The sequence below is a fragment of the Poromitra crassiceps genome, assembly GCF_964638095.1.
Source record: "Poromitra crassiceps genome assembly, contig: HAP1_SCAFFOLD_57, whole genome shotgun sequence".
In the NCBI taxonomy this organism is placed as follows: Eukaryota; Metazoa; Chordata; class Actinopteri; order Beryciformes; family Melamphaidae; genus Poromitra; species Poromitra crassiceps.
This window is the reverse complement of record NW_028152260.1, coordinates 103,508-131,317: the sequence shown is the minus strand read 5'-3', so window position 1 is coordinate 131,317 and position 27,810 is coordinate 103,508. Positions and strand designations below refer to the sequence as shown.

At 43.8% G+C, this 27,810-nt stretch overlaps 1 long non-coding RNA gene and 1 pseudogene across 2 annotated transcripts; both read left to right on the top strand.

Annotated features, from left to right (window-relative positions):
- The first annotated feature begins 204 nt into the window (after positions 1-204).
- Positions 205-3,174, top strand: LOC310800734 (protein odr-4 homolog; annotated as a pseudogene). Its single transcript has 7 exons — positions 205-301; positions 860-976; positions 1,057-1,149; positions 1,705-1,811; positions 1,979-2,015; positions 2,267-2,410; positions 3,130-3,174. The product of its transcript is annotated as a protein odr-4 homolog (transcript).
- Positions 3,175-12,462: 9,288 nt separating this feature from the next.
- Positions 12,463-23,555, top strand: LOC310800738. The gene is made up of 3 exons (XR_014553894.1): positions 12,463-12,549; positions 15,094-15,177; positions 23,501-23,555. It is a non-coding gene; the product is annotated as an uncharacterized lncRNA (long non-coding RNA).
- The last annotated feature ends 4,255 nt before the right edge of the window (positions 23,556-27,810 follow it).

Sequence of the window (27,810 nt, the reverse complement as noted above, 5' to 3'; positions counted from 1 at the left end):
ACGACCCAGAGGTGTGAATACACCCTGGAAATGTCATAGGCTACTTCTGCAGTGTCTACTGTATATAGAGAGGACACAGTAAGCTAAGTCGTGTGTGTGTGTGTGTGTCTGTGTGGGTGGGGGGGGTGTTGTTGGGACCTGTGCATGTGCCTGTGGGGGGGAGGGCTCTCTCTCTCTCTCTCTCTCTCTCTCTTTTCAGTCAGTATGGGTCATGGTTACATAGCAGAAGATGCTGTGGAGGGCTATCTGTCCAAACTGTGCACCAGGAGTAGTTCCAGTCACAGGCCTGCTCATCGGTCAGGTATAAGGCTCCTTCATCAACACAGAGGCTAATCTAACATCCTTTTTTGTAAACTATCTTTTGCTCTCTTGGGCGTGTTCATTAGGCCATTCTGGATGAGATTCACAGCTATCAGACAAACAGTCAAACAGCAGCAGGTTGTAATTTATAACCAGGCTGCATCCTGGACACCTAACACACAAAATAACACAATACTGTTAACCTTCTTATGCTCTGCCCCCAAATTGGCTAAACATGTCTGTTGAGTTGTGTCTAGCCTTCATGTCATGTGATATCATGCACTGCTGAATCTGATATATCATGTGATCTGGTGGAGTCACATTATAATCTGATATATCATGTGATCTGGTGGAGTCACATTATAATCTGATATATCATGTGATCTGGTGGAGTCACATTATAATCTGATATATCATGTCATCTGGTGGAGTCACATTATAATCTGATATATCATGTGATCTGGTGGAGTCACATTATAATCTGATATATCATGTGATCTTGTGGAGTCACATTATTTGATGCTAATCACTGCCACCCCCCCAAACTCTGTCTCCACAGAGCTCTGCCCAGAGGGATTTTGTTGTCATGGCAACCCGGACCCCCCAAATGGATGAGTCTACTGCAGCAGCTGGAAGCTCATTGGACAAGGACTGGGTCACTGAGCACGCCCGGCAGGTAGCCACATAGGGACAGGTCAATAATAACAAAGTCATTCTCCCAGCACGGTGTGATGATGAGTTGCTGTGTGCTTCTACGTGTCCAGGATGCTGCCTGGAGGTCTGTGTGTACTAGGAGTCTTCATCATCACTGATACCGATGCCAAAGACACACTGAACACACTCCGAAAGGTCAGATTCATACAAGGACACAAACGCTTGGAGGATACTTTCATCATATTGGTTAAAGTTTTGGACATTTATAGGCTACATGCAGGTCTAAGGGCTATGCTAAATTAATTGATTAATACAATAAACAAGACTACACCCCTAGACACATTCTCACATGTGTTTTTTCCCATTAGGGTCTTAAATCTAAAAAGAACAAAATCAGTAGAGCTTCTTCTAGTAACATAATTGTGAATATCTCTGAAACAATTAAAGTAATTAGAGAGGTATTTGGGAACCTTATTATGCACAATCTTATGAGTCAGACCCAATTTGATTTGAATGACTCTTTTCTCAACTGGCAGCCAATTTAGTTGCTGAAAGAAAGCTGGCACTAAGTGAGTGCGTGGAGGTATCTTTAACACCACCCTAATTAATTTGTTTTGGGCAGTCTGTAGTTTGTTTTTAAGGCGCTGCGGTGTACTATTATACCAGGAGGTGGCAGCGTAATCAGGAGGTGGCAGCGTGTGTGTGTGTGTGTGTGTGTGTGTGTGTGTGTGTGTGTGTGTGTGTGTGTAGCTGGTTTTTGCAGTGGAACAACTGATCTCCGGGGATCGCCTGTGGAGCCCCGCGGACGACGACGTCACAGATCACATCACGCTGCACGTCAACCCCAAAACCAGGAAGTATCCTTCTCCACAGCCATCTGATTGGATCAGATAGCCCCCAATAGATGGATGGATAGAGATGAAGGGATACGACCGATATGCTCTAGCATCAAAGTATTATACATGGTACAGAATACACAGGAAATGATGAGTTTTTGTGGCTGTTCCTTAACTCACCATGTCAGAACCATCTGCAGAACCTTTGATGTCAGAGACCCCAAGGTTAGTTTACATAGCATGCTGTCAGAAAGTATTCAACCTCTTTTCAGTGACACTCCAAATCAGGTTAAGGTTTTGAATGTCCTTAAGATTTCTCCAATTAAGTGTAATTAAGTGGTTATGCCCACCTGTTGTTCCAATCTATACCTTTTAGATCATCTGTTTATTTCCAATGCATGATACACAAATAGCTGAATAAGATGTAATGTAATCATCTGGCTGTAAGTTAACGAGATTGTGATTGGCTGTTTCAGAGCACGGCCAAGCCTGCTGATTGGAAGTACCAGTCCGGTGTGTGTTCTTCCTGGATTATGGTGTCATGTTGTCTAGATTTGGACATGATGTTGGCACTGCCAGAGGACCGAACCAGCACAGAAAGCATGGAGAAATGTCTCATGGTTAGCAGGCACGCACGCACACACACACACACACACAGTATGATATTCCTACTCTGCTCCCTTTTACTTTTACATTGTGACCGTATAGTGTACATTGATTGGAGTTGGTCCCTGGTTGCTGCTCCTAGTTCTAGGAAGCTTCCTAGTAGAGGATGGGTCAAATGCAGAGGATGAATTTCCCCATGGGGATTAATAAAGGATAACTTAACTTATAACAATATCCACTACACTCTTATCATATACAAATATATTCTTGCATTTAAACAAAAGCATACATATCACTGACTCTAAATGCTCAGTTTTACACAACAATATTTTTGCTTTACTACCACCTTTTTGGTTCCCAAAAAATGCAAGCACGTACTGTAACTAACACATGCAAGTCTCAGCAGTCTTCACAAAAGGATTTTCACCCAATTAACTGGTGATTTACATAGCATATAATACAGCACTTTTAACACATGTTAACATACCTGTAATAGTAGGACAAACACAACCACACTCGGTAGGCACTTTAATTAGAACATAAGAATTCAGATAAATTATCGTTGTTGGTCTCAAATTAAACAGAAGGTGAAATGTATACATTAATTATTCATTAATCATTCATACTGTTACTCTTACACACATGCAAAGATGCACACAGTTACAGAACCCATACAGACATTCAATTCAGCAGCTTGACTGGAACTGTTCTCAGGTCAGGTCTTTTGTTTCAGGAGGGACTGAAAGCGTGGGCGCACCAGATTGAGGACGGAGTTTGATTGATGGCAAGAGGCTGCCGGTTGACAAAGAGATCACAGCAGGCCAGGTGAAGGACTCCTGTCACCTAATGATCTAAATCAATATGAAACTGAATCTAAACAATACAACTCGTTCTCTGATTGGAGGGAGGACAGGAGGGAGAATCTAACTCTGGCTTTTCTCTGCAGAGGAGGAACGTGAAACAGACTCTCACTGCTCAGCTGCTCGTCACACCGGTAAAACACACACACACACACACACACACACACATACACACACACACACACACACACACACACACACTAGTGTTTTATAAAGGCAACCTGGTCGATGTCACCTCAGCAAGGAAAGACATTGGCTCCAATGTGAATGCTGCAGTACATGTCACAGGGTTCCTACGCAGGTCTGGAAAGTCTGGAAAACTATTCAAGATGAATTTGATCATTTCCAACTATTGAATAGATTGGTGATTTGAAGAAAAAAAAAGTCTGCAAAAGCTTGTGGTTCACGTCTGATACTCAGATAATTATGGTAAAATCGGGCTTCTCTAGTCCAATGGTTCTCAACCTTTTTGAACCGTGACTCCCAAAAAACTTTAGGCTGGGGTTCGCGACCCCCCCTCCCGCCACAACCCAACCCAATGACATTGCGCACGCATTTACACACTGATTTCACTCGCTCACTGAACTCGTTTTTATAGTTTATATAGCTTTATAATACATTAAACCATTGGTATGGGAGATTTCATCATCATGGGAGAAAAATAATTTATTTTCTTTTTTCTCTTTTGACAATCATCCTGCGACCCCCCAAAATAATCTTGTGACCCCCTGGGAGGGGGGGGGAGAACCACTGCTGTAGTCTACCAACCACTCAAAGCGCTTTAGTGCTGACATTCACACACACACCCATGACGGCAAGCTACGACGCAGGGTGCTGCGCAACCATCGGGAGCAATTTGGGGTTCAGTATCTTGCCTAAGGTCACTTTGACAAGTGGACTGGAGGAACCGGGAATCGAACCACCGATGATCGGCGGACCGACCTCCTCGTTAGTGGACGGCCCGCTCTACCTCCTGAGCCACAGCCGCTCCACAGCGTTGAGGTTGTTGTAGAGCCACTTTGAGTCCACAGTTGATGTTGATGTGAAGAATAATGCTCAGAGGGATGCTCGTATTTACCCAGCCACTGCATTATATCAAATCAATTCACCAAAATCAAAACCAGTCAAGAACATGGTTAGAACACACGCCTGGAAAAATATGGAACTTTTAAAATGGAAAACCGTGTAGGAACTAGAGAGCTGCGCGGGCCTGAAATCTCGGCCCGAGCCCCCCCCGGCCCGTGACATGCAGGCCCGTGCCCGACCCGGCCTGGATGAGTCATGAAAGTAATTGGCCCGAGCCCGTTGCGAGGCCCGACATCAATATCACGATATGACAACACATCTCTCTCTCTCCCTCTCTGTGCATGCTGCCGTGCTGCTGAACTCGTTGGTCCAAAACGTTGCTAGACTGTGTTGCCTATAAAGACAACCACCGCAGCTTTCTCTCTGTCTCTCTCTCCCCCTCTCACACACGCTACCGTGGCCTATCAAAATCCAGACATATTGTCTCGAGAAAGAGAACGTTAGATCGTTTAATTGCCAACAGCAACAATGCCCACAAACTGAAACATTATGTCACTCAAGCATATAGAAATTAAAACAGCAGACTTAAGCTGTGTTCACACCAAGATATTTATTTTTCGCTCTGTCGCTTGATTCAACCCTTTGGAATCGCTCTGTCGCTCTGTTTAAATCGCTCGTCAACAGGCACATGAATTGACGGAGATGTGGGGGCTATAACGTTACGCAATGTCATGATATTTGTCCACTACGAGCCACCATCATTGTTTACAAGCTAAAGCCTATCAGTGTGCTCCTAATGCGAGCTCCATACCGGTAGGACAGACTTCACTTCATGTCAGCTGTCAGCCTGTCAATCAGCTGTCAATGCGGTTTGTTGCCACAGAATAAACCAGCGGTTTGTTCCAAGCCAGTGTGATCCTTGACTCACTCTCACACAGCAGCCAATCAGCGTTGAACAGCGAGCGACTGATGCCAGCGTAATTTTGCTCGAGTTGGGATATTTCATCTCGAGCGACGAGCGTATTTTCTCCCTATCGCTCTGTCTCTGTTGCTCGGACGCCCAGCGATATTTCTCCCAGGCGAATATACGCTCAATCGTTCGTTTGCATTGACTTTTTATGTAAACTCGACGCCAGCAAAAAACTTTAATAGGTCGGTGTGAACGCAGCTTTAGATTCACATGTCCTCTTACTCCCTGATGAAGGCTCCTGTGTGAGCAGAAACATGTTGGTGTGTTTTTTAATCTATAGCCATGTTTAAGATAAAGGCTTTTTAACATTTTCTACTAAAAAGACCAGTGTTGCTGTGGGATTTTTTTAAGGTTTGCTCGCTTCCACTCTCCACAAAAGGTTTTTTCTTGCGGGAGACAAACTTTATTTTTCTATAAGACACAGCACCTATCCGGACGAGCCTAGGACCACTCTGGAACCTGAAGCGCAGCAGCCAGTGTCCGTTCTGCTTTACTACTCCAGCCTGGGCCAATAACAGGACCTGTTATTGCCCGGGACAAGAGTAAGTACTCACTAGGCTCTTTCACACACAGATCGTGGCAAAAAAGCAGTTTAGGAGTCCCGCAAAGCCCGCAGCCTCGCCACAGAAATTGCTTTCACACAGAGCCAAGAAGCACGGCCACATTCCCGTGCTGCAGTGTACTTTCAGGTGAAATCCCCTGCTCCCGGATTGAAAGGCAAGCACCACTCGCATGGTGGGCGGACTCGCCTTAATATCAAAACGCATGCATCTGCTCCTCAGACCAACTCGCCACAGACGGCTATTCACCTTATTCTTTGCTCACACATGGACGCTTCCGCATTACGTCATTTCGTAATAGTATTTCCGTTTTGACTTGCCAAAAACCCCGCAGGCAAAATGGCCGCGCACACTCCCCTCCTAAAGTGGCAAAATTACTCCCCCATAAACTAACATATCTTGGCCAATACGTATGTAACATACAAAATAAAACAACCCGTAATATCTTAATTTTATGTAGAATGCAGAGGACATGTAACTGTTTAGTTAAACTTGCATTCCAGGAATATTGTGCTCTAAAGATGACGTTAGTGGAGTCGAGGCTGTTGCGTCCTGAAACCCACATAACCTAATGTGTGGTTTGGCGTAACCTACGTATGTGCGAGATAGAAACGTTATGAATATAGCCACGTTACAAACAACAAACTAACGCTGGTGATCCGTATGGAAACAGTGTTACTCAAAATGGTTAAAAGTTATATAAATTTGGGAGGTACGGTGGTGCAGTGGTAAGCACTATCGCCTCACAGCTCGAAGGTCGTGGGTTCGATTCCCACCTGGGACGAGGTGAACGCTGAAGGAATGCGTGCCCGTCCGCATGTCCTCGAGTGCCCACCGCCCGGGTGGGGTCGGCAAAAGGGCCTTTCTGTGTGGAGTTTGCATGTTCTCCCCGTGCCTCCCGGGGGTTTCCTTCACATAGGAACCCCCTTCACAAAAACATGCAATATCCTGGTTGCTAATGTGGTTCCTCCTCTGGTCGTTAAGGGCGCCTGTTCAGAGGGAGGGGAACTGGTTGGAATAGCGTGAACCTCCCACGTGCTATGTCCTACCGGTGAAGCTTCCTCTGTCAGGTGAAAAGAAGCGGCTGGCTGACTGCCCATGTCTCGGAGGAAGCAGTGAGCCAGTCTCGGCTCTCCCCAGATCGGCAGAGGATGGAGTAGCAACCAGGATTGAGAAATCAAAGCTATTTTCACACATGAACTCCGGATCAGGTGAGGGTTGCTCCCCACTGAGCCTGCCCCGGATGATATGTGAAGTGTACCCTTTCACACATGAGGCATGTTGCTTTCACACATGAGTAGCACCTCCGCAGAGTTTGTAAAGTAGAGAGGGGGCGGGCAGCGGGGGTGGGGGAATTTGGGCATGACCACACGAGTTGTGAAAACGAAAAATACATAATGGGCGATAACTGCCTAACGTTCACGGCATATAATCGTTTGCGCATAACGTTAGTAAGTAATTAATTAAACAACCCTACAACTCACGCCCAGATGCATCGATTTCATCGAGTCGCAAGCACTACAAACAAAACAGGTCTTTGCTATGTTCAGTCCTAAAATGCATCCAACCTACTAGAATTATACAGAATACAGGAAGCTAGACGTTTTTACCTTCAAAATAAAATAAATGTTGTATTACTTAGTAACAAAAAATCAGAATGTCGACTCACTACGGGTTAAAATTGACTTTTCGAAGGGAGCAGATATTCTTCCAGTTTATCTCCGTTCTGTATCTTTCGAAACACACACAAAAAACATTACACGTGCATTTACTTTATTTAATTGCCATTATTGCGAAGGTTATACCCGGAAGTTTTCGTTATATACTGCCTGACTTGACGCTACTTGGAATTTGCGGTTCTGCCATTGAATCTTCACAAACGCTGTGTACACGTTAAATCAAAGACATGAACGCAACCAGATCGAGATACCCTACCTAGCGATGTCCAATACTGGGAAGCGGGACGACCCTCGCGTCCAAAAATGCTTATTAAATGTGTGTGCTGTGCGAAGCAGACATGAAATCAGATCAGAGCCATGAGCCTTTCAATCCAGCAATCCAGCAACATGTTGGCTGTCGCACACGGAGCAGTTTTGAGCTTCATTTGGAAACCAAATGGCATGTGTTTTTTGCTCGCTCATTCACATCGACTATTTATATAATAATAATCTGTCACGATCGTCTCTGTCCTCATGCACTCACGAGCTGACTACTTCACGGAGCTCTGGAGGGGGGGGGGGGGGGGGATCCACTCCTACGGCTGGGGCTACACTTCCCTCCGGATAGGACGAGGATCCGCGGGAGCGCGCATGAGCCACATGCACACATTCACACATGACAGCCATCCGGATAGCCTCTAGATAACTCCTGAATTCCAGACATGTGTGAAAGCAGCTCAAGTGAGCACTAATGGGGGATAAAATGGGATAAAAAAATCGGGGGGGGGGAAAAAAAAAAGTTATATCAATTTGGTCATTCAGTGGCACTTTACTGCCATATAACATAACTAACTAGCGGCTAATATTAGCCACATAAGGCAACTAGCGCTGAACCGGAAGAACAAATATGTTTGCGTTGAACGTGGAAGAGAGAAAAAGTGGGTGTGGTGAATAAGGTGAATAGCCCTCTGAAGCTTATTATTATATCCGTTAATTTTACCTACCGTACTAATGTCAACATCGTTTGAGCATAAAGCCTAACCGCACGGAGCATTCCTCCTGGCGTCCCTGCAGTCATGATTGTATAGGCTACTTTTTTTTACTTTCACTCGTGCACTTTCTTGCTACATGAGGTGATTTCCCCTGTAATTTTTTTATGAATGAGCTGACCATTCGCACCTTTTCCGGCTTGCTGCGACACGCTTTCAAATGGAGGCGGGTTGCCAGGTAACCCGGCACTGTTACTACCTCCCGTCGCGGGACAAAAGGCGTAAAACAATTATCCACCAACGCGCGTTCACGACTTTCACATCGGAGGCGCAAATCCTATTTTCCGTGCATTTTTCGGCTTTCAAGGCCGGTGTGAAAGAGCCTACCGAATTGCGGCGGACACATTTGGCTCATTTCCACCACATTTTACTGCCCTGCACAGCTCGTCACCAGTCGGCTCTACTCGTTTCGGCCCGATGGATGTTCTGCTTCGACCGCAGATCATCTGCCCCCGCCCACAGCTGGTCGTCATAGCGACCGCATATCTGTCCTTCGCTTATAGCCGAAGTAGGCTATAACATCACGTTACAATTAAATCCATCCACAGAACTTTTAAACTGTTTATGAAATACTGGTGCCTCTAAATGACCTACAGTGTACATGGGCAAATGTGACAATCGGCCAGGAGATGCATGCGCTGCGCTGCGCGGGGACGGGAGAGGCGCTACAGACAGAGTGTGAAGCCTGTACCCCGGCGGCCTCTCACCGGGCAAGACCGCGGCTTCAGCAAGACCCGCCTGCGGCCCAGCGGAGCGCTGCACAGGAGCTTCCTGAGCAGCGGACTTTTTTCACACTCAAAACAATTGAAACCACCGCCAAGATTTTATTTCACCAGAGGCGAAGGCAGCAACACAAAAGACTGATGGAAATATACATAACAGAAGAGAAGGTAAGCCCACTAAACTGGTATGCAGCATTGCATTGACAGTCAGTAGATAGAGTAAACACGATTCTGCCTGACCAATCAGTCGTCAACAATGTTTTCATGTCACTGTATGGTACCGGGTTGACAGAATAGAACCCCGACGAGGCAGGTACGAAAAGTAGCACGACTCAACCCCAATACAACCCGGGCTGGGACGGTTTTAACCGGTGGAATGAGACAATTTATCGAGTCGAGCGGAGCGGGATCGCGCTACTACCTGTGGTGGAAATGGGCCAATTGAGGCCGGCTGTGGGGCCAGGCAGGGTGGGGAGAGCATTGTGCTTGTGTACAGAAGATTAGCTGTGGGTTTCCTGTCCTCCAACAGAACAAGCTGTGTGGCACTGGGACGAGGCCTGTGATTGGGCGAGCTACGTCGGAGAAGCAAGAGTCATCTGTGAAAGCAAGGGGGAAGCCATTGGACCGCAGCAGAGGGGTGGTGTTGCGACATGCCCCTCTCTCGAGTTAAAGTGTAACTAACCCCCAAAACACTTTTTTTCATTTGACACCAAACTGTTGCCATTTGACCATTTGTATCATTTTTCAGCAGCATATCTGGCATAAGCGCCCTCTAAGGGTGTAACACTGCTTTTTTTTCTTTTCTCAAATGAATGGGAGATTAGGAACACACTGACGTCACAGTGTTCCCAAAGACTATGGGATTTCAAGATAGTTACTCCACTACTCCCCCTGTACCCTTTCGGCTCCTCACAACTCCAAGCCTATTCCTATTGAAGTTTGCTCTTAAAATACTGAACCAAACGTCGTCAAAGTTGGCACATGTCTTAATTATAGTTAGTTTCCCGCTGAATGTGTCATTACTTTATTAATATCTTACCTGGATAAGCTCGAATGATGATGTTTATATTATCAGTCCGAGTTGAAAGCACTGTCTCCAGCCCAGGCAGGCGGGAGAGAGTCGTACTGTAAACCTCATGGACGAGCCCCAAGCTCCGGGAGCGCGCGCAGCAGCAGCTGGGCTCTCTGTGCTCTGAGAGCAGAGAGAGCACAGTCTGACATTTCCGCGGCTATCAGTCCGACTTGGAAGCACTTTCTCTCGGCCAGTCAAACGGGAGAGTCTGCTCTCTCATGCACCCGCGGGGGCGCGCAGCAGCAGCAGCACACAGCAGCAGTGAGAGGTGGGGGCTTTCAACAGTCTGACATTTCAGCAAACAAATCTCGTCGCAGTTTAGCGGACATGTAAAATATAACGCTATACTACGACGTGACAACGTGACAAAGCTTCTCTAAACATATCGGCTAATATAATATCATCACTGTGTACAAGCAACGCCAACTTCTCAGGAAATCAAGTCAGCAGAGCAGAGCGACTGGCTCTGTCTGTGTGTGTGTGCTCATCGGGGGGATTTGCATAGGAACAGTCTGTGAGGAGGAGAAGAGCTCTGCGCTGCCTCCTGCGCCCTGAGAGGAAAATCAGAGGTGCTGTAACTTTCAACAAGAATCACGAAAAGCCCCAAAACGCAAATTAAAAACGGATTTCATTGCGCGGTTTATCTCTAGTTAGACGAGGGAATTACGTGGAGAAATCTCGCATTGTGTTACCCCAGAGCGAGAGGTTTGTCCTCACTGTGCTGTGTGCTGAGAGCAGCGAGGCTCTTTAAACAGAAGTTTAGACAAGCCACGCACACACACATGGGACAAAATGGGACAAAAATAATTAAATTTCTAGTTCGCCACTGAATGGCCAAATTGATATAACTATCAACAATTTTGAGCAACACTCTTTCCATACATGCCACCAGCGTTGGCTAGTTGTTGATATTTATAAAGATATTGCCCCTCTCAAAAAAAATATTTTTGAGGCGGTAGGCAAACTGTAATGGCGTCCATTTCCGAAAAAAAATCTTGACTTGAACACAGCCAAAGAGTTTAGTATAGACAAGAGCATATGTCATTTCTTGGTTTTTTCCATAGGTATTTTCAAATCACTGTTCTGATACATATCTGGGGGGTTAGTCCCCCTTTAAGTACCCCTTGCTCCCTTCCTCCTGTCCAGCATTTTATAAGAACACGGCGATTGCCATATTTTAGACCTGTTTTTAGCGTTTTATCTGGGACATTTTTATTTATAGTGTTGATCTTAATGGGCCCTTTTACCCCCAGCCACTTTTAAAATATTCCGTAGTTCCACCTGCTGTCACCAGGACCACTGGGACTTTTGACTGCTATTGCAGCACATCCCCCTAGCCTCGACCCAATTACTGTGAGATTTGTCGAGCTTAATACCTACGGGTTCCTATCACGAGTGATTAGCATGCAGAGTGGCTATTAATTCGCAGTGGACGTTTTGCAGTGGATATTTGCCTTAAAGTTAACTTGAGTGGCAGTGGTGGCTGACGCTGTGTTTGATCTTTAAAGGATACCGGAGAGCAAGCGGGAGGACTGAGACAAGTGGACCTGGATCTTCAGTCAGTGGAGCTGGGCTGGGTCACCTATTTTTATAAATAAACATTGTTATTCCCTTTTTACCTTGGTTGTAGTTTTTATCTCTGCTTACTCCTGATTTTAAACAAACCTGTGCAGCTTTTAATCTTTCAGAACTAGAGTTCCTAGGCTCTGCTGCAAGCCTAGGTGGCGTTGTCGGGCAACATTTTATTAAAGACCCTTTTAAGCATTTGTAAAAGTTGGCCACGTTGGCCCAATGTATTTTTCTATTTCATAAATTAATTTAAAAAATCCACCTAAAACCCCATGGTATTCTCTAAGATAACCATGTATATTAGATTTTAATGTGCATGGATGATAATGGAATTATAGGCTACATGACCCCCTTTTTTCTACAGAGAGCAAACAGAGATATATAGAGAAAAGAGAAATGTTTATACACACACACACATATATATATATATACCGTATATATATATATATATATATATATATATATATATATATATATATATATATATATATATATGTCATGGAGTAGGATGACAGAATGTAAATGTTTGGGTGAACATATCCTTTAATGCAGGTGCAGTGAAGAGAAGCCACTCCCCTGGGTCAGAGGTCGTGTTCCAGCCGGCAGTGTTGGGCATTCCTCCTCCTCATGTGCTCCGGTCCATCCCAGCCAACCACATTAACAAACAGTAGGTGTTGTTAACACGTTCACTGCCGTGGACGAGATATCTCGTCAAGCAGAAACCAACGGTTGACTGCCAATGACGAGATATCTCGTCCAAAAAAAAAAAAAAAATGTTTTGACGGTGGGACGTCGATCAACCCCTTTTACATCTCCTATTAAAATATGGGAGGTATTGAATGTGTATAATCTATTTTACCGACCCACTAAGTGGCGACAGTGCTCTCCAGACGAGAGAAAGCCAAGCAAAAACAGCCGCGTGAGGAAGCCATTCTCATGAAAATGGATTGGCGAAAACGCTTTCGCTTTTGCGCAGGGAGCTGGCGGTGGGGGATTGCAAATTTGCATAATAGATTATGGGTGCAACACACTTTGAAACACGCAGCATAAATAAGACCAGAATCGCAAAAGCTTCATCAAAGCTCTCAACCGAAACCCCAAGAAATGAGCGAGCCCATCCAGACTCGCCCAAAGAGTGGCCGCCAGCAGACAGGCAGCAGCAGCAGCAGCAACTCGCTTGTGACACGCCCGCTGCAGGCCAGGGAGGCAGGAGGAGAACACACACGGAGGGAGGAGTTTGAAGGAGAGGGGGGTTTCCTGCTGTTATGGAGGAAATTACTGTTCAAAACTATTGTTTAGATGTCTGACGTCTTACTGATGCCAAAAATGAATGGTTAAAGTGACTGTTCTATCGAATTTCACAAAAAGCCATTTATCTCAGCTTAAATTTTCAGATGCTGAAACCATGCTGTATTCAAGTGCTAATGCCTACATAACTACTAACTCTACAAACTAACTCTTTTAGACAGAGAAAGCACACATTATATTAGTTCTTTTGAGATATTTTGTGTTCACAAAATCTTAGCAGAAAATAATCCTCGGCTGTTGAAAGATGAGCCAGAATCCTCAAAAAAAAAACTTGGCAGAAGCTACCTACAGTAAAAAAAAAAACGGCTGGCAGTGAATGTGTTAATGGTTCCTGAGTGGCTTGTACACATAGTAAAGTCATGACAAGAAGTGATTTAAATTATGAAAATTTAGTTTTGAGAGTGCACACATACAGAAAGGGTGTTCCTAAAGCTGTGTTCACACCCGAGATATTTATTTTTTGCTCTGTCGCTTGATTCAACCCTTTGGAATCGCTCTGTCGCTGTGTTTAAATCACTCATCAACAGGCACACGAATTGACGGACATCTGGGGGCTATAACGTTACGCAATGTCATGATGTTTGTCCACTACGAGCCACCATAGTTGTTTACAAGCTAAGCCTATCAGCGTGCTCCTAACGTGAGTTATATACCGGTAGGTATATACCAGGGGTACAGTGGTGCAGTGGTAAGCGCTGTCGCCTCACAGCTCGAAGGTCCTGGGTTTGATTCTCACCTGGGACACTGTGGGCGCTGGAGTTGTGACCCCCCCATATCTTCAGTGCCTACTGCCCAGGTGGGCTATCTCGTCGAAAGGGCCTTTCTGTGTGGAGTTTGCATGTTCTCCCCGCACCCCCCAGGGGGTTCCTCTGTACATAACCCCCCCACTAAAAACATGCAGAAGATCGTCATTCGACCAGTGACGACAACATCTGAAGTTGGTCCAATGATGGTCCAATGAAGGTCCCCGGGCGCTGGAAAGAAATAGCGACCACTGCTCCTGGCCTGCCCCCTGGAGGAAAGGACAAGCCTGGATGGGTCAAATGCAGAAGACATATTTCACCGGCCACCGTCAGCATGAGTGTGTGTAGTGGCCGCATGCGTGTGTTGTAGTGTGTTTGTGTGACAATAAAGACGGGCTGCCGTCTGAAATCGTGTTTTTAGTACAGACTTCACTTCATGTCAACTGTCAGCCTGTCAATCAGCTGTCAATGCGGTTTGTTGCCACACAATAAACCAGCGCTTTGTTCCAAGCCAGTGTGATCCTTGACTCACTCTCAACACGGCAGCCAATCAGCGTTGAACAGCGAGCGACTGATGCCAGCGTAATTTCGCTCGAGTTGGGATATTTCATCTCGGGCGACGAGCGTATTTTCTCCCTATCGCTCTGTCTCTGTCGCTCGGACGCCCAGCGATTTTTCTCCCGGGCGAATATACGCTCAATCGCTCGTTTGCATTGACTTTGTATGTAAACTCGATGCCTGCGAAAAACACAATACAGTGTAGGTCAGTGTGAACGCAGCTTAACACCTCTGCCATTTCAAAGAAGGAAACATTTTGAATTTTCCTCTGAAACGTGGTTGGATGTTTGCTACTTCAGTAAATGTAACCCATTATAGCGCTCAATAAAGAACAACCTTGATTTGAAACATCCACACCATGACAAATGATATACAGTAGATAGTGAAGGTATATAGAGTCATGAAGTGTCTCACTCTTTGCTGTTGGCCTGACCTTGTCTCTTGAAGGCCAAGGTGTGCTCACCACACAGTGAGGCCATTTTTGCAGTTGCTGGTAACAAGAGTTAGGGGGGGAGCATGAAATGGCAAAGGGGCTATAGTGACACTGTGTGGTGGAATTTGCTGGTTGGATCAGAAACAATGGTCTTTTTCTTTATATTCAGATGAAAAAGGGGCTTAAGCGGAAGGCAGACGACTGTTCTACCTCTGACTTGGAAAGAAGGAACGCCGTTGAGCTAAAACAACAGGTTGGTGTTTGTGTCTGTAAAAGTGAAAAGCCGTTTGGAGAATTTAATCACCACTACTTGGCTCTTTTGCTGAACCCAAAACTGAACCCAAAAATGACTTTTCTTTTCTTTTAGTTCAAATACCTGGGTATGCAGTGCACCTGTTTAACTCATTGAGTGCCATGGACGAGTATGTTCGTCATTTCGTTTAGTAACGTAGAGTGCCAAGGACGAGTATGTTCGTCAATTGCATTTTTTGACGGTGGGACGTGGATCAAAGCATCAGGCATCTCCTGTACAAATATGGGAGCTATTGAAGGTGTATAACCTATTTTACGGACTCATTAGGTGGCGAGAGTGCTCTCCAGATTACAGAAAGGTCCGGAAAACTGCAGCAAAAAGCAGTGATCAAAGAGAAGCCGATGCATGCTGCAGCCAGAGCCATATAGATTGCTCTGTCTGCAGCTGACGTCGGGCTGCGAACATCAGTCAATCCGCGCACACAACTGAGCTCCTCTGCCTCTGTCTGTCTGTCTGCATATAGTTTCTCCACACGATTACCCACCAGAAAGGCAGCACCCGACGCCGAAGGGCCAAACCTATCCCTGCAGTCCCGTTTGGCATTTCCTTGTCGCGCTGGGAACCGCCCGGCGCAAAAACGGAGGCTCCGAAAATAGACTGGGTGCGTGTGGGGAGGAGTTTGCAGCTGAGGCGGGGAGAGGGGGGTGGGGCACGCAGGCTCCACAGAACTACACCACGTCACTACATCAGAAAATATTAGCTAGCGTCAGTGAATGTGCTTGAAATGCTGCATTTCACAAAAGGCTGAATATCTCAGCTTATAATTTGAAACCTGTCTTTTTGCTCAAAACAGCCTATCTTCTCCGGCTCATAACTAAAGAACGGAAAATGGGATCAATAAACTTTTTTTTGCAGATGATAGAAGAGAGTCTCCTCGTTCTTTGTGCGTGTTCGGTGTTTACATAGTAATATCACACAATATTCTGTTGCCCTCGAGAAATCACTGAAAACGCTCTGAAACTCTGGCACTGGGAGCTTCCGTTCTCCAAAAGTGGCTGGCACTCAATGAGTTAATAATGTATGCCAAAAAAAATCACAAATCTAATTTATTTAGTTTTTCATACTTTTTCATGTCAAAAGTTCATTTTTCAAGATTTCATTGATAACGGTAATCTACAGTTTGCTGATGTCAGCTAGTACTATCAAATTTCTACCCCATTTCCACCAATCATATCACGACATGCAGCTGTCAATCAAATCTTCATTTCAGGATAATTTTCTCTTCCAAATGAAGTAGAAAATGGTGCCTAGTGCCTGTCATCTGGCCGAATTCCTATCCCATAAACTAACTACTAACTTGGTCAATTGTATGAAACATGAACAAAAAACAAAAACTATAATCTCTAAGAATGCAAAGAAATGTAACTAGCTCGTTAAAACGCGCATTCCAGGAATATCGTATTTACAGAAATAGCGTGAATGGCGCGCGGTTGAGAGCGTGGTAGTCAGGGGTCGCCCCTCGGAGATTCCAGGCGGGCGGGCAGCACCCATGCATCGGATTGTCCGCTCGCTCCGCATGAAGCAGCTGGCTGCCTGGTACTCTGATTGGTTTTGTTGCAATTAGTGAGAGGTTGACCCCAATTTAGTGGTAAAATGCCTGACCACCATGAAGACAGACCACATGTTGCGAATTCCTTTATCGCAAAAGAACTGGGATGTGGAGGCTAAATGACGTCACATCCGTTTTGTTAGCGTTCCATTTGCAGAATACTTGAGCTGGGAAGTTCACTGGTCAGATCCAGTCCCTAGCCAGGCTAGCCATTGTTAGCAATAACAGTTGATAACATGGCATTTTGCGCATACAAACACTGTAGCCTCATGTCCACACAGATATAAGTTATGCAGTGCTGTGTGTACAGCTGATTTAATGAGACACAAACAAAACAGCAGTGCTAAACAATATTACTGTGATTATAATCGTGCATTCCTTTATAACTGGGAACTGGTAATCTTACGACTTCAAAGTTCATGAGCTGGGACGGTGACGTCACCAAGCTGGTATTTCCCATTCCAAACTTGTAGGAGCCTCAGCAGCCCCAACCTCAAAAATCGCACAACAACAGTAGTAGTAATCGTAGTAATGTTGTTTAGCACTTCTGTTTTGTTTGTCTCATTAAATCAGCTGTACACACAGCACTGCCTAACTTATATCTGTGTGGACATGAGGCTGCAGTGTTTGTATGCGCAAAATGCCACGAAATGCCATGTTGTCAATTGTTATTGCTAACAATGGCTAGCCTGGCTAGCGACTGGATCTGACCAATGAACAGTGAACTTCCCAGCTCAAGTTTTCTGCAAATGGAACGCTAACAAAACGGATGTGATGTCATTTAGCCTCCACATCCCAGTTATTTTGCGATTTTGGACAACTCAAGTAGTTACCTTGTGAGCCAATCAGCAGTCACTTCTGTTTTTAGAACAGGTATGGTGATTGGATAAAATATGATGTACAATTAATTTACCATTGAAGTCGTCAACTTCGGCACCAAATGTATTTCGATAGTCTGTACCAACATCTCAAAGAAACTGTAATCTTGTTCCTTCCTATGTATGAGATGCATGCACAGCTTGAAGAAGGCGAAGGGAGGAGATGGTGTTTTTGTCACTCTATCCTCAGGCTTCTTCAGCTGCTATCTATCTGCTCGGCTACACGCCTTGCTCCTCCTTCATCTGTCAGCAAACATTGAATATGGATCATGCATTGATGTGAACAGTGAACACTGCAGCAAATATGCCATGCTTCACTCCCTGTAGACTAGCCAGAGTTAGGAGGGTTCAGACTAGAGATGTAACGGTATGAAAAATTCACATCATTGGTCACATCGTGACCAAAATGATCACGGATATCAGTATTATCACAGTTTGTTAAAGTGTGCTGAAAATGTTCAAAAAGTACTAATACACTCACAGAAATCATTTCACCTGGTTTCATATTGAAAACTCAGACCCAAAAAGGATTGATACGCTCACTGAAATCATTTCTCCAAGGCTGCACGTTTGCATCTGGGAGACGGTTGACAACTTTGGTTGATGATGGACAGTATTTACCAAGTTTTTCAAAGCACAGTAACCATGGTACCACGGTAATCATGGTACCACGGTTTTAACGATCATGAAAATTTGAAACGGTACGGTTATTGTAAGGAATTTGATCACGGTGATCATTAAAACCGGTTATGGTTACATCCCTAGTTCAGACTCTTTTAAAGTCCTCTCAGTGCCCCTCTGACCAAGGCACTGGCTAAAGAGTTGGTGCAGGTGTTGTACTGCTGCGGCTGCCCTCTGCTCTGTGTGTTCTGGATGGATCAAATGTGGAGGATCAATTGCTTCTCGAGGATAATAAAAGAAAAAGTAATCAACCTGGCCTATTTAACCATGGCCAAATATGGTGACTCTCCACCATTCACTCTGTGAGCGCTCTCCTTTTCTACCATCAAGGAGGAGATGAGAGGTGCAGGGACAAAAAAAGCCCTAGTATTCATTTCAGCTCTGTGATCTCAGTCAGTCAATGCCTTGTTATCAGATTCTCAGAGCATTCAGATACATTGTTATCAGATTCTCAGAGCATTCAGATACATTGTTAGCAGATTCTCAGAGCATTCAGATACATTGTTACCAGATTCTCAGAGCATTCAGATAGATTGAATCAGATTCTCAGAGCATTCAGATACATTGTTACCAGATTCTCAGAGCATTCAGATACATTGAATCAGATTCTCAGAGCATTCAGATACATTGTTATCAGATTCTCAGAGCATTCAGATACATTGTTATCAGATTCTCAGAGCATTCAGATACATTGTTACCAGATTCTCAGAGCATTCAGATACATTGAATCAGATTCTCAGAGCATTCAGATACATTGTTACCAGATTCTCAGAGCATTCAGATACATTGAATCAGATTCTCAGAGCATTCAGATACATTGTTATCAGATTCTCAGAGCATTCAGATACATTGTTATCAGATTCTCAGAGCATTCAGATACATTGTTATCAGATTCTCAGAGCATTCAGATACATTGTTATCAGATTCTCAGAGCATTCAGATACATTGTTATCAGATTCTCAGAGCATTCAGATACATTGTTATCAGATTCTCAGAGCATTCAGATACATTGTTATCAGATTCTCAGAGCATTCAGATACATTGTTATCAGATTCTCAGAGCATTCAGATACATTGTTATCAGATTCTCAGAGCATTCAGATACATTGTTATCAGATTCTCAGAGCATTCAGATACATTGTTATCAGATTCTCAGAGCATTCAGATACATTGTTATCAGATTCTCAGAGCATTCAGGTACATTGTTATCAGATTCTCAGAGCATTCAGATACATTGTTATCAGATTCTCAGAGCATTCAGATACATTGTTATCAGATTCTCAGAGCATTCAGATACATTGTTATCAGATTCTCAGAGCATTCAGATACATTGTTACCAGATTCTCAGAGCATTCAGATACATTGAATCAGATTCTCAGAGCATTCAGATACATTGTTACCAGATTCTCAGAGCATTCAGATACATTGAATCAGATTCTCAGAGCATTCAGATACATTGTTATCAGATTCTCAGAGCATTCAGATACATTGTTATCAGATTCTCAGAGCATTCAGATACATTGTTATCAGATTCTCAGAGCATTCAGATACATTGTTATCAGATGCTCAGAGCATTCAGATAATACGTTGTTATCAGATTCTCAGAGCATTCAGATACATTGTTATCAGATTCTCAGAGCATTCAGATACATTGTTATCAGATTCTCAGAGCATTCAGATACATTGTTATCAGATTCTCAGAGCATTCAGATACATTGTTATCAGATTCTCAGAGCATTCAGATACATTGTTATCAGATTCTCAGAGCATTCAGGTACATTGTTATCAGATTCTCAGAGCATTCAGGTACATTGTTATCAGATTCTCAGAGCATTCAGATACATTGTTATCAGATTCTCAGAGCATTCAGATACATTGTTATCAGATTCTCAGAGCATTCAGATACATTGTTATCAGATTCTCAGAGCATTCAGATACATTGTTATCAGATTCTCAGAGCATTCAGGTACATTGTTATCAGATTCTCAGAGCATTCAGATACATTGTTATCAGATTCTCAGAGCATTCAGATACATTGTTATCAGATTCTCAGAGCATTCAGATACATTGTTATCAGATTCTCAGAGCATTCAGATACATTGTTATCAGATTCTCAGAGCATTCAGGTACATTGTTATCAGATTCTCAGAGCATTCAGATACATTGTTATCAGATTCTCAGAGCATTCAGATACATTGTTATCAGATTCTCAGAGCATTCAGATACATTGTTATCAGATTCTCAGAGCATTCAGATACATTGTTATCAGATTCTCAGAGCATTCAGGTACATTGTTATCAGATTCTCAGAGCATTCAGATACATTGTTATCAGATTCTCAGAGCATTCAGATACATTGTTATCAGATTCTCAGAGCATTCAGATACATTGTTATCAGATTCTCAGAGCATTCAGATACATTGTTACCAGATTCTCAGAGCATTCAGATACATTGAATCAGATTCTCAGAGCATTCAGATACATTGTTACCAGATTCTCAGAGCATTCAGATACATTGAATCAGATTCTCAGAGCATTCAGATACATTGTTATCAGATTCTCAGAGCATTCAGATACATTGTTATCAGATGCTCAGAGCATTCAGATACATTGTTATCAGATTCTCAGAGCATTCAGATACATTGTTATCAGATTCTCAGAGCATTCAGATACATTGTTATCAGATTCTCAGAGCATTCAGATACATTGTTATCAGATTCTCAGAGCATTCAGATACATTGTTATCAGATTCTCAGAGCATTCAGGCGGTGCTGAACAACATCACTGTTGATCCAGGGTTTCTGGTTTGGCATTAGTTTGATTATTTTTGTTGGGATTATATCCTCTGTGCATCTTTTTATGAAGCCTGTTACCGTTTCTGCATAATCGTCCAGGTCCCATGCAGCCCTGAACTCTTCCCATGCTACTTGGTCAAAGCAGTCCCTCAGGATGTCCTCTGATTGGTCTGACCAGCAGTGGGCGGTTCGGAAGGCCGGGGGGTGTTGCTTGAGTTTTTGATGGTACCTGGGAACGAGCAGGATGGAGGTGTGGTCCGATCTGCCGAAGGGGGGGCGGGGTGTAGCCTTATAACAGTATCGGATGTTCGAGTAGCACTGGTCCAGTGTGCGTTGCTGAGAGGTCGTAGCGGCATGTCTGGGTTTTGAAAGCACAGTAAGTTAAAATGTTTCTCCTCCTCACAAAATGCCTGAAACGATTAATTCAGTTTGTTTTGGTTTTGTGTGTGTGTGTGTGTGTGTGGTGTTAGGGGGGCAACTCATTACAAAAGTAACATATTACATGAAATATATTACTTTTAGCAGTAACTCAGTAATATAACTTATTACGTATAGGATTTCAGTAATAGTATACCAGTTACTTAAGTTAACTGAAGTTACAAATTGATTATTTTTCGGGATGGTGCCGGGGTGGCGATGTCATTCTGCTGCTGCTGTTGTTTTGGTAAAAGTAATGCAAAGGTAGTGTAATAAGTAACGAGTTACTCTACATAGAAAGTAATATTGTAAAGTAACTTATTACTTTCAAATTAAAGTAATTAGTAATATGTATTATGTACTATATTACATTTTGAAAGTAACTTGTGTGTGTGATGTGGAGGGCAGCTCGTGTCCTGTGCTGGGTGCAGAAAGAGAGGAGCAGCCAGACTCTGCTCCAGCAACCCTCCAGATCCTGCCTCTTCATCATGAGCCAACTCGTCCGTCCGCAGCCAGAGCGAGAAACAGAGGAGGAGACGAGAGAGGGACAGGGCCATACTGTCAAGTCAACACAATGTCACTTCTTTTATCAGGCTGTTTTCTAACTCAGTGGTTCTGAAAGTGAAAGTGGGGTCCAGGGACCTCCAAGGGATCCTCGAGGGGGAGAAGGATACGATACGATTTTGCATTGGGACCAGTTCTATTGAAGTGGCATGGAAAGTCAAAAATGCTTCCACCCAATAAAACACATTGATACGGTCATGTATCATGATGTAGTTAGGTCATCTAGCTCTACTTTGGACCAAACAGGGGCTTGAGTTGAGCTGTATGCAGCTGAGGGTCAGAGCTAGGGCTGGGTATCGCCACTGACTTCCCGATACGATACAATTCCGATACACAAGGTCCCAAGTCGATACGATTTCCGATACGATACGTTTCGATATCGATATTTTAGTTACAATACCAGTTTTGCTTTGATAATGGAAGAAATTCTCAAAGAACTAATGCTGTAAATTGTACAAGGAAGGAACCCTCTAACCTGGTGCATTATTAAAAAATATTAATATTTACATTCAGAATTGACCATAAAGCAAGCAGTTACATCATGTAATTCTTTTTTATTTAAACATGACCAACATAGTCATTCAACACCTTATCTTTCTTTACAGTCTTCTGTCTCTTTCTTTACAGTCTTCTGTGAGAAGCCAAACAAATTTAGATTTCCACTATACAACAGAATCATTGAACAGCAGCATGCAGTAAACTGTTTTATAAAGTATAAATGCTTTGTAAATAAAATAAAATACAATTAAATACAGCTCATGAACATTTCCAGTTCACAAACATTATAGTGCATTATAGGCGTGGGGTTATCATCAGTAGGGTGCACCTGGGGTAATGAAGGCAGATGATGTTTTCATTTCATTCAATCATGTTAGAGCAGGAAGAGCTGAAACACATGCAGGGCAGTGGTCCTCCAGTGGACAGCTGAGATTTATTTAAAGTGGACCTAATGTGTCATTCCTACCCCCCCTCCCCCCCCCCCCCCCCCCCCCATAGTGCCTATCATGGAGTCACCATTGCCCTCTAGACCAGTGGTTCTCAAATGGGGGTCCGGGGACCCCCAGGGGTCCGTGGCACTTTGCCAGGATGTCCGCGAAAAGTTTTCAGGATTTTTTTTTTTTTTTTGTAAAAGCTTCATAGTTCAAAGAAAATATTTAATACTTAAATCTAAAATGGTTTCTGGATTACATTCTATTCTAACAAACCTATCAATTTAAAAGTCAAGCACGTGACCATGGAAACAATTAAGCTTAGCCCAAAATCACAAATCAGAATGAGGGGGTCCCCGGTATATTTTGTATCTTGTAAGGGGTCCTTGGCTGAAAAACATTTGAGAACCTCTGCTCTAGACAACACTCCTGTCACTTTTTCCCTCACCAAGGCCACCACCAAAGCGGCTCAGGATTGCCAGTGATGCAGTGTTGCATATCCTTCAGGTGAGAATTGGTCCTCTACTACTATCAATGTAATCTATAATGTGTCCTTACACTCACTACCTTACTGCTGTTCTCTTGAAACTCTTCTAATCCAAATTTAAATGTTTGTCCTTGCATTCAATTTTAGCCAACCTGGAGAGGCGCCCTCTTTTCACCGCAGTGTTAGGGCCTAAAAAAAGGAAAAGTTTGGTTCCTGTTGGTTGTCAGTTGAGGTGATGGGTCGGTAGGGATTTTTTTTTTTTTCCAGTGGCAGCAAGGGATAGATAGGAAATATATATATATTTTTATTTTCCTTAAAATTACAGCAGCGATGGATACTTTTTTCACAACATAGCCTACATGTACTCTACCACTGTGCTCTACACACGGTTTTATATGAACAAAATATTTAAGTCAATATGAATGCTTCAATGTTATTAAAACGTGCTGTGCACGAAACAGTATCTCGAAGGCGGACGGAGTCGCGGTACTTTGAGCCGTCGAGGGCACAGGTTCTAGCTCTGTCGTGCACTTCAGTGCTAAATACCTGAATTGAAATAAAGCCATGACGCCACTGACGAGCGAACCAAGCTGCTGAGTGGGGGTCGACACAACATCGCTGGCGATATCCATCCATTTGTCAGCTCTGTCCACTTTGCCGGCTGCTGATACGAATATACAAGGGCACTGTTTTAACTTCCTGAAGCATGTTTTCAAATGATTTTAACCCCAATCTCACAATTTTGGTTGGCACGCTAGTGCTGCATGGGCAGAGAAGCGACACAAAGCACATGTCCGTCATGCTCCCTGCAAACCCCGCCCCTTAGCGCCACCGTCAAATCAACAAGCTCATAAAATAAATTTGGGTCGCACGTAAATTGACAGGGTCGGTCGGAAACCGGAACCGAACAAAAACATTTTTTAGGCCCAGTCTTCGATGGAACGGCCTGCATGCTCGCCGAGGGAAACGCCTGCGAGCCCCTCATCAAAAATACCTCTCTCTCTCTCTCTCTCGCTCTCTCTCTCTCTCTGTGTTGCCCAAGTACACAAGTCTCTCTCTCTCCCAAGTCCACACAGTCTCTCCCTCTCTCTCCCAAGTCCACAGTCTATCTATCTGCCTCTCTCTTCCAAGTCCACACATGTTGGGTTTCCATCCACCTGTTTTTATGCCAAATTTAAAATTGTGCATTAAAATCCTGAGTGGAAACACCAGAAAATTTGATAAAACCTCCAAATATCACAAAAAAGTTTTCACGCTTGAGGAAGGCGAGGTGTATCGATAAAAAGAAATGTGATAAATGCAATGATAACAGCGAATCTGTAACTAAACTCCATTCAATAACATGCAGTTTGAACGGAGTAAGACAGCGGGATTTCAGGCGACTCACATCCAGAATTGACATTTTATTCACTTACAGCAGTGATCCTCACTATTTCTTCGATGAGAGCCGCACTGGCAGGACAAAGTCAATAGGAGAGCCACTTTTACCGCAAAACACCAAAACCACCCCAACCAAGCACATCTGCCTACCATTTATTTGTTTTATTGTTTTCCACACACACACACACACACACACATATATATATATACCAGTTTCCCCTAGAAAATCTTTCAGGCCTGGAGGGATTTCGAAACGCACCCCGACCGCAACGGTGGCGGCCGTCGGTGGCGGCCGTCGCTGGCGACGCTAAAGTTTTAGCTAACCTGTTCACATCTATGTTCGCAATGGCATCCCAAGTATCATCATACTATTATGGGATGCGATGCGAACAGTTGTATTATGGGATGTGCGTTTCCCAGGCAACGACACACGTTGACACATTTTGGAACAGCGCTGCACGCTGGCACAATACTCCTAAAAGCAAAATGCTTATTGTTTTGAATGATTTGGCACCTTCTATTACTGTCAACACCAGTATTGTTGTATTGTAATAATATGCCATAAAGGTTTATTGACATTTTGGGGAGAGCAGGGGGAAAAAAAAAAAAATCTTATTTTTTTTTTGCAATTTCTTAGAGCCGCCAACTAAAGCTTCGAGAGCCGCCAGCGTCTCGCGAGCCGCGCAATGAGGAACTAGGACTTACAGTAACATCTCCATGGATTATATATATCCCGAATTGAAGAGTGGCGTCTGGTAATACATTTGACGTACCTCTGTATAATCAAGAACCGTTAAATTAATGTGATGTTTTTCATAGCGTGACAACGGCACGCACGTGTAACAGCAGAGGCAGACAGCAGCTTGCACTCTCCGTCACCAAGCTTCCCACATAATGATTTCCTCCCCTTCAGTCTGAATATCAGGCTGGGTTGTTTTCTCTTTACCTCACATTTATTCACAGAACGGGGGTTAATTTGCCTCGTTTGAGGGTTTGACTGGTGTCTGGCCATGTTTTAATCACATCAATTAATTGAACCTCCTCTTCACCATTCCTGATATTACGCATAACGGCAGTGGGTGGAAACATGCGTAATATCGCATTTTCTTTTGCCAACTTTCTGAAAATTCTATTAAAAGTTGCGATACCTTTGGATGGAAACGCAGCTACAGTCTCTCCCTCTCTCTCCCAAGTCCACAGTCTCTCTCTTTTGATATCTGCTGCACACAGTCTGTAAATTATGGTTGGATTATGGTTATGATTGTTACATATGCTGGCAATATGAACATGCCACTTGATTAATCCAGATAAGAGATCAATTTAAATACTGTACATTATCTGCACTTGTTAACTGCACTTGTTAATCAGATGCTCATTACGTTCACATAGAAGTGATGCTTGTGCTATTGTTGATATTGCGCTGTTCTCTCATCTAGGCTCAGCCCCATATGTTCCGCTGTTCCTCAGAAACAGCGTCACATAACATCAGTATCCAACATTTCTGGTAAAGTGATTAAAACGCTCTCCTGCCCATCTCTGGCGTCCGATTGCAGATCTGAAGATGTAATAATCTACTTACGGAAGCCAGTAGTATGGCCGGGGGTCTTATAATGATATATAAGATGTCGGTGGCCTACCTGCCACCGACATCCGACCGCTTCAGCTCATTCAGAACGCTGCAGCCCGTCTGGTATTCAACCAACCCAAATTCTCTCATGTCACTCCCCTCTTCCGGGACCTCCACTGGCTTCCCATCTCAGCTCGCATCAAATTCAAGACACTGGTACTGGCCTACAGGGCAGTACACCAGTCAGCTCCCCTGTACCTGCAATCTATGGTCAGGTTCAGTGGCGGACTGCATAATCGGGCACGTCGGGCAAATGCCCGGTGGCCTGGCCTGGCCTGCAAAAAAAAAAAAAATTTTTTTTTGCAGGCCAGGCCAGGCCACTCACTGAACAGCAGGCCAGGCGCCGCCTACTGGTTTACTAGTGGTTTTATTACTTTATTCAGGTTTAAAGTGGGTGCATCTCATTGTAAAATTGGACTTGGCCCAAATTGGGCTTCAAACGGCCCAAATCGGGCTTCAAACGGCTCAAATCTGGCTTTAAACGACCCAAATTGGGCTTCAAACGGCCCAAATTGGGCTTCAAACAGCCCAAATTGAGCTTCAAACGGCCCAAATTATTTCCATTGCGGTCCTCAATTGTAAGTCGCTTTGGATAAAAGCGTCTGCCAAATGACGTAATGTAATGTAATGTAACCTTGTCAGTATTTCATGACATGTTTTACTTCCCAGGTGCGCTGGAATTGCTAACTGCCGCCGTATCCATGTGCCTGCAATGTTGTTTGCTCGCCGCGTGCAAGCGGTGCACCATGATAGTGAGATCAAACACACCGTGCTGTAAATTTGCTACAGGCTGCGATGAAAGACTGTTTCTAAATGGTTGTTTCACTCAGGAATATCATTTTAGCACCCCCGGCCATACTACTGGCTTCCGTAAGGAGATTATTATATCTGCGATTGGACGTCGGAGACTGGTAGGAGAACGTTTTAACTAGAGATGCACCGATTGCCATTTTCTTGGCCGATTTGCGATTTTTGAATAGTCTGACTTGCCGATACCGATTTTTGCCGATTCCGATTTTCTTTCTAAGAACAACAATTGACAGCTTACACAAACGTTTTTGTAACTTTGTTGGAAAATTAAGATTCATATCCAACAATTCTTATCATTTGCATGAAGTAGGACCATCTCACTCAAACACATCTCAAAATAAAAGTGTTCCAGGTTACTGGACAGAGCTTTTTTGTGCAAATACAATGAATACAAAAATTAAATAAAATCCAATAGCCTATATCCCACAGCTATCATGCATTTACTTTTCCAAAAGAAA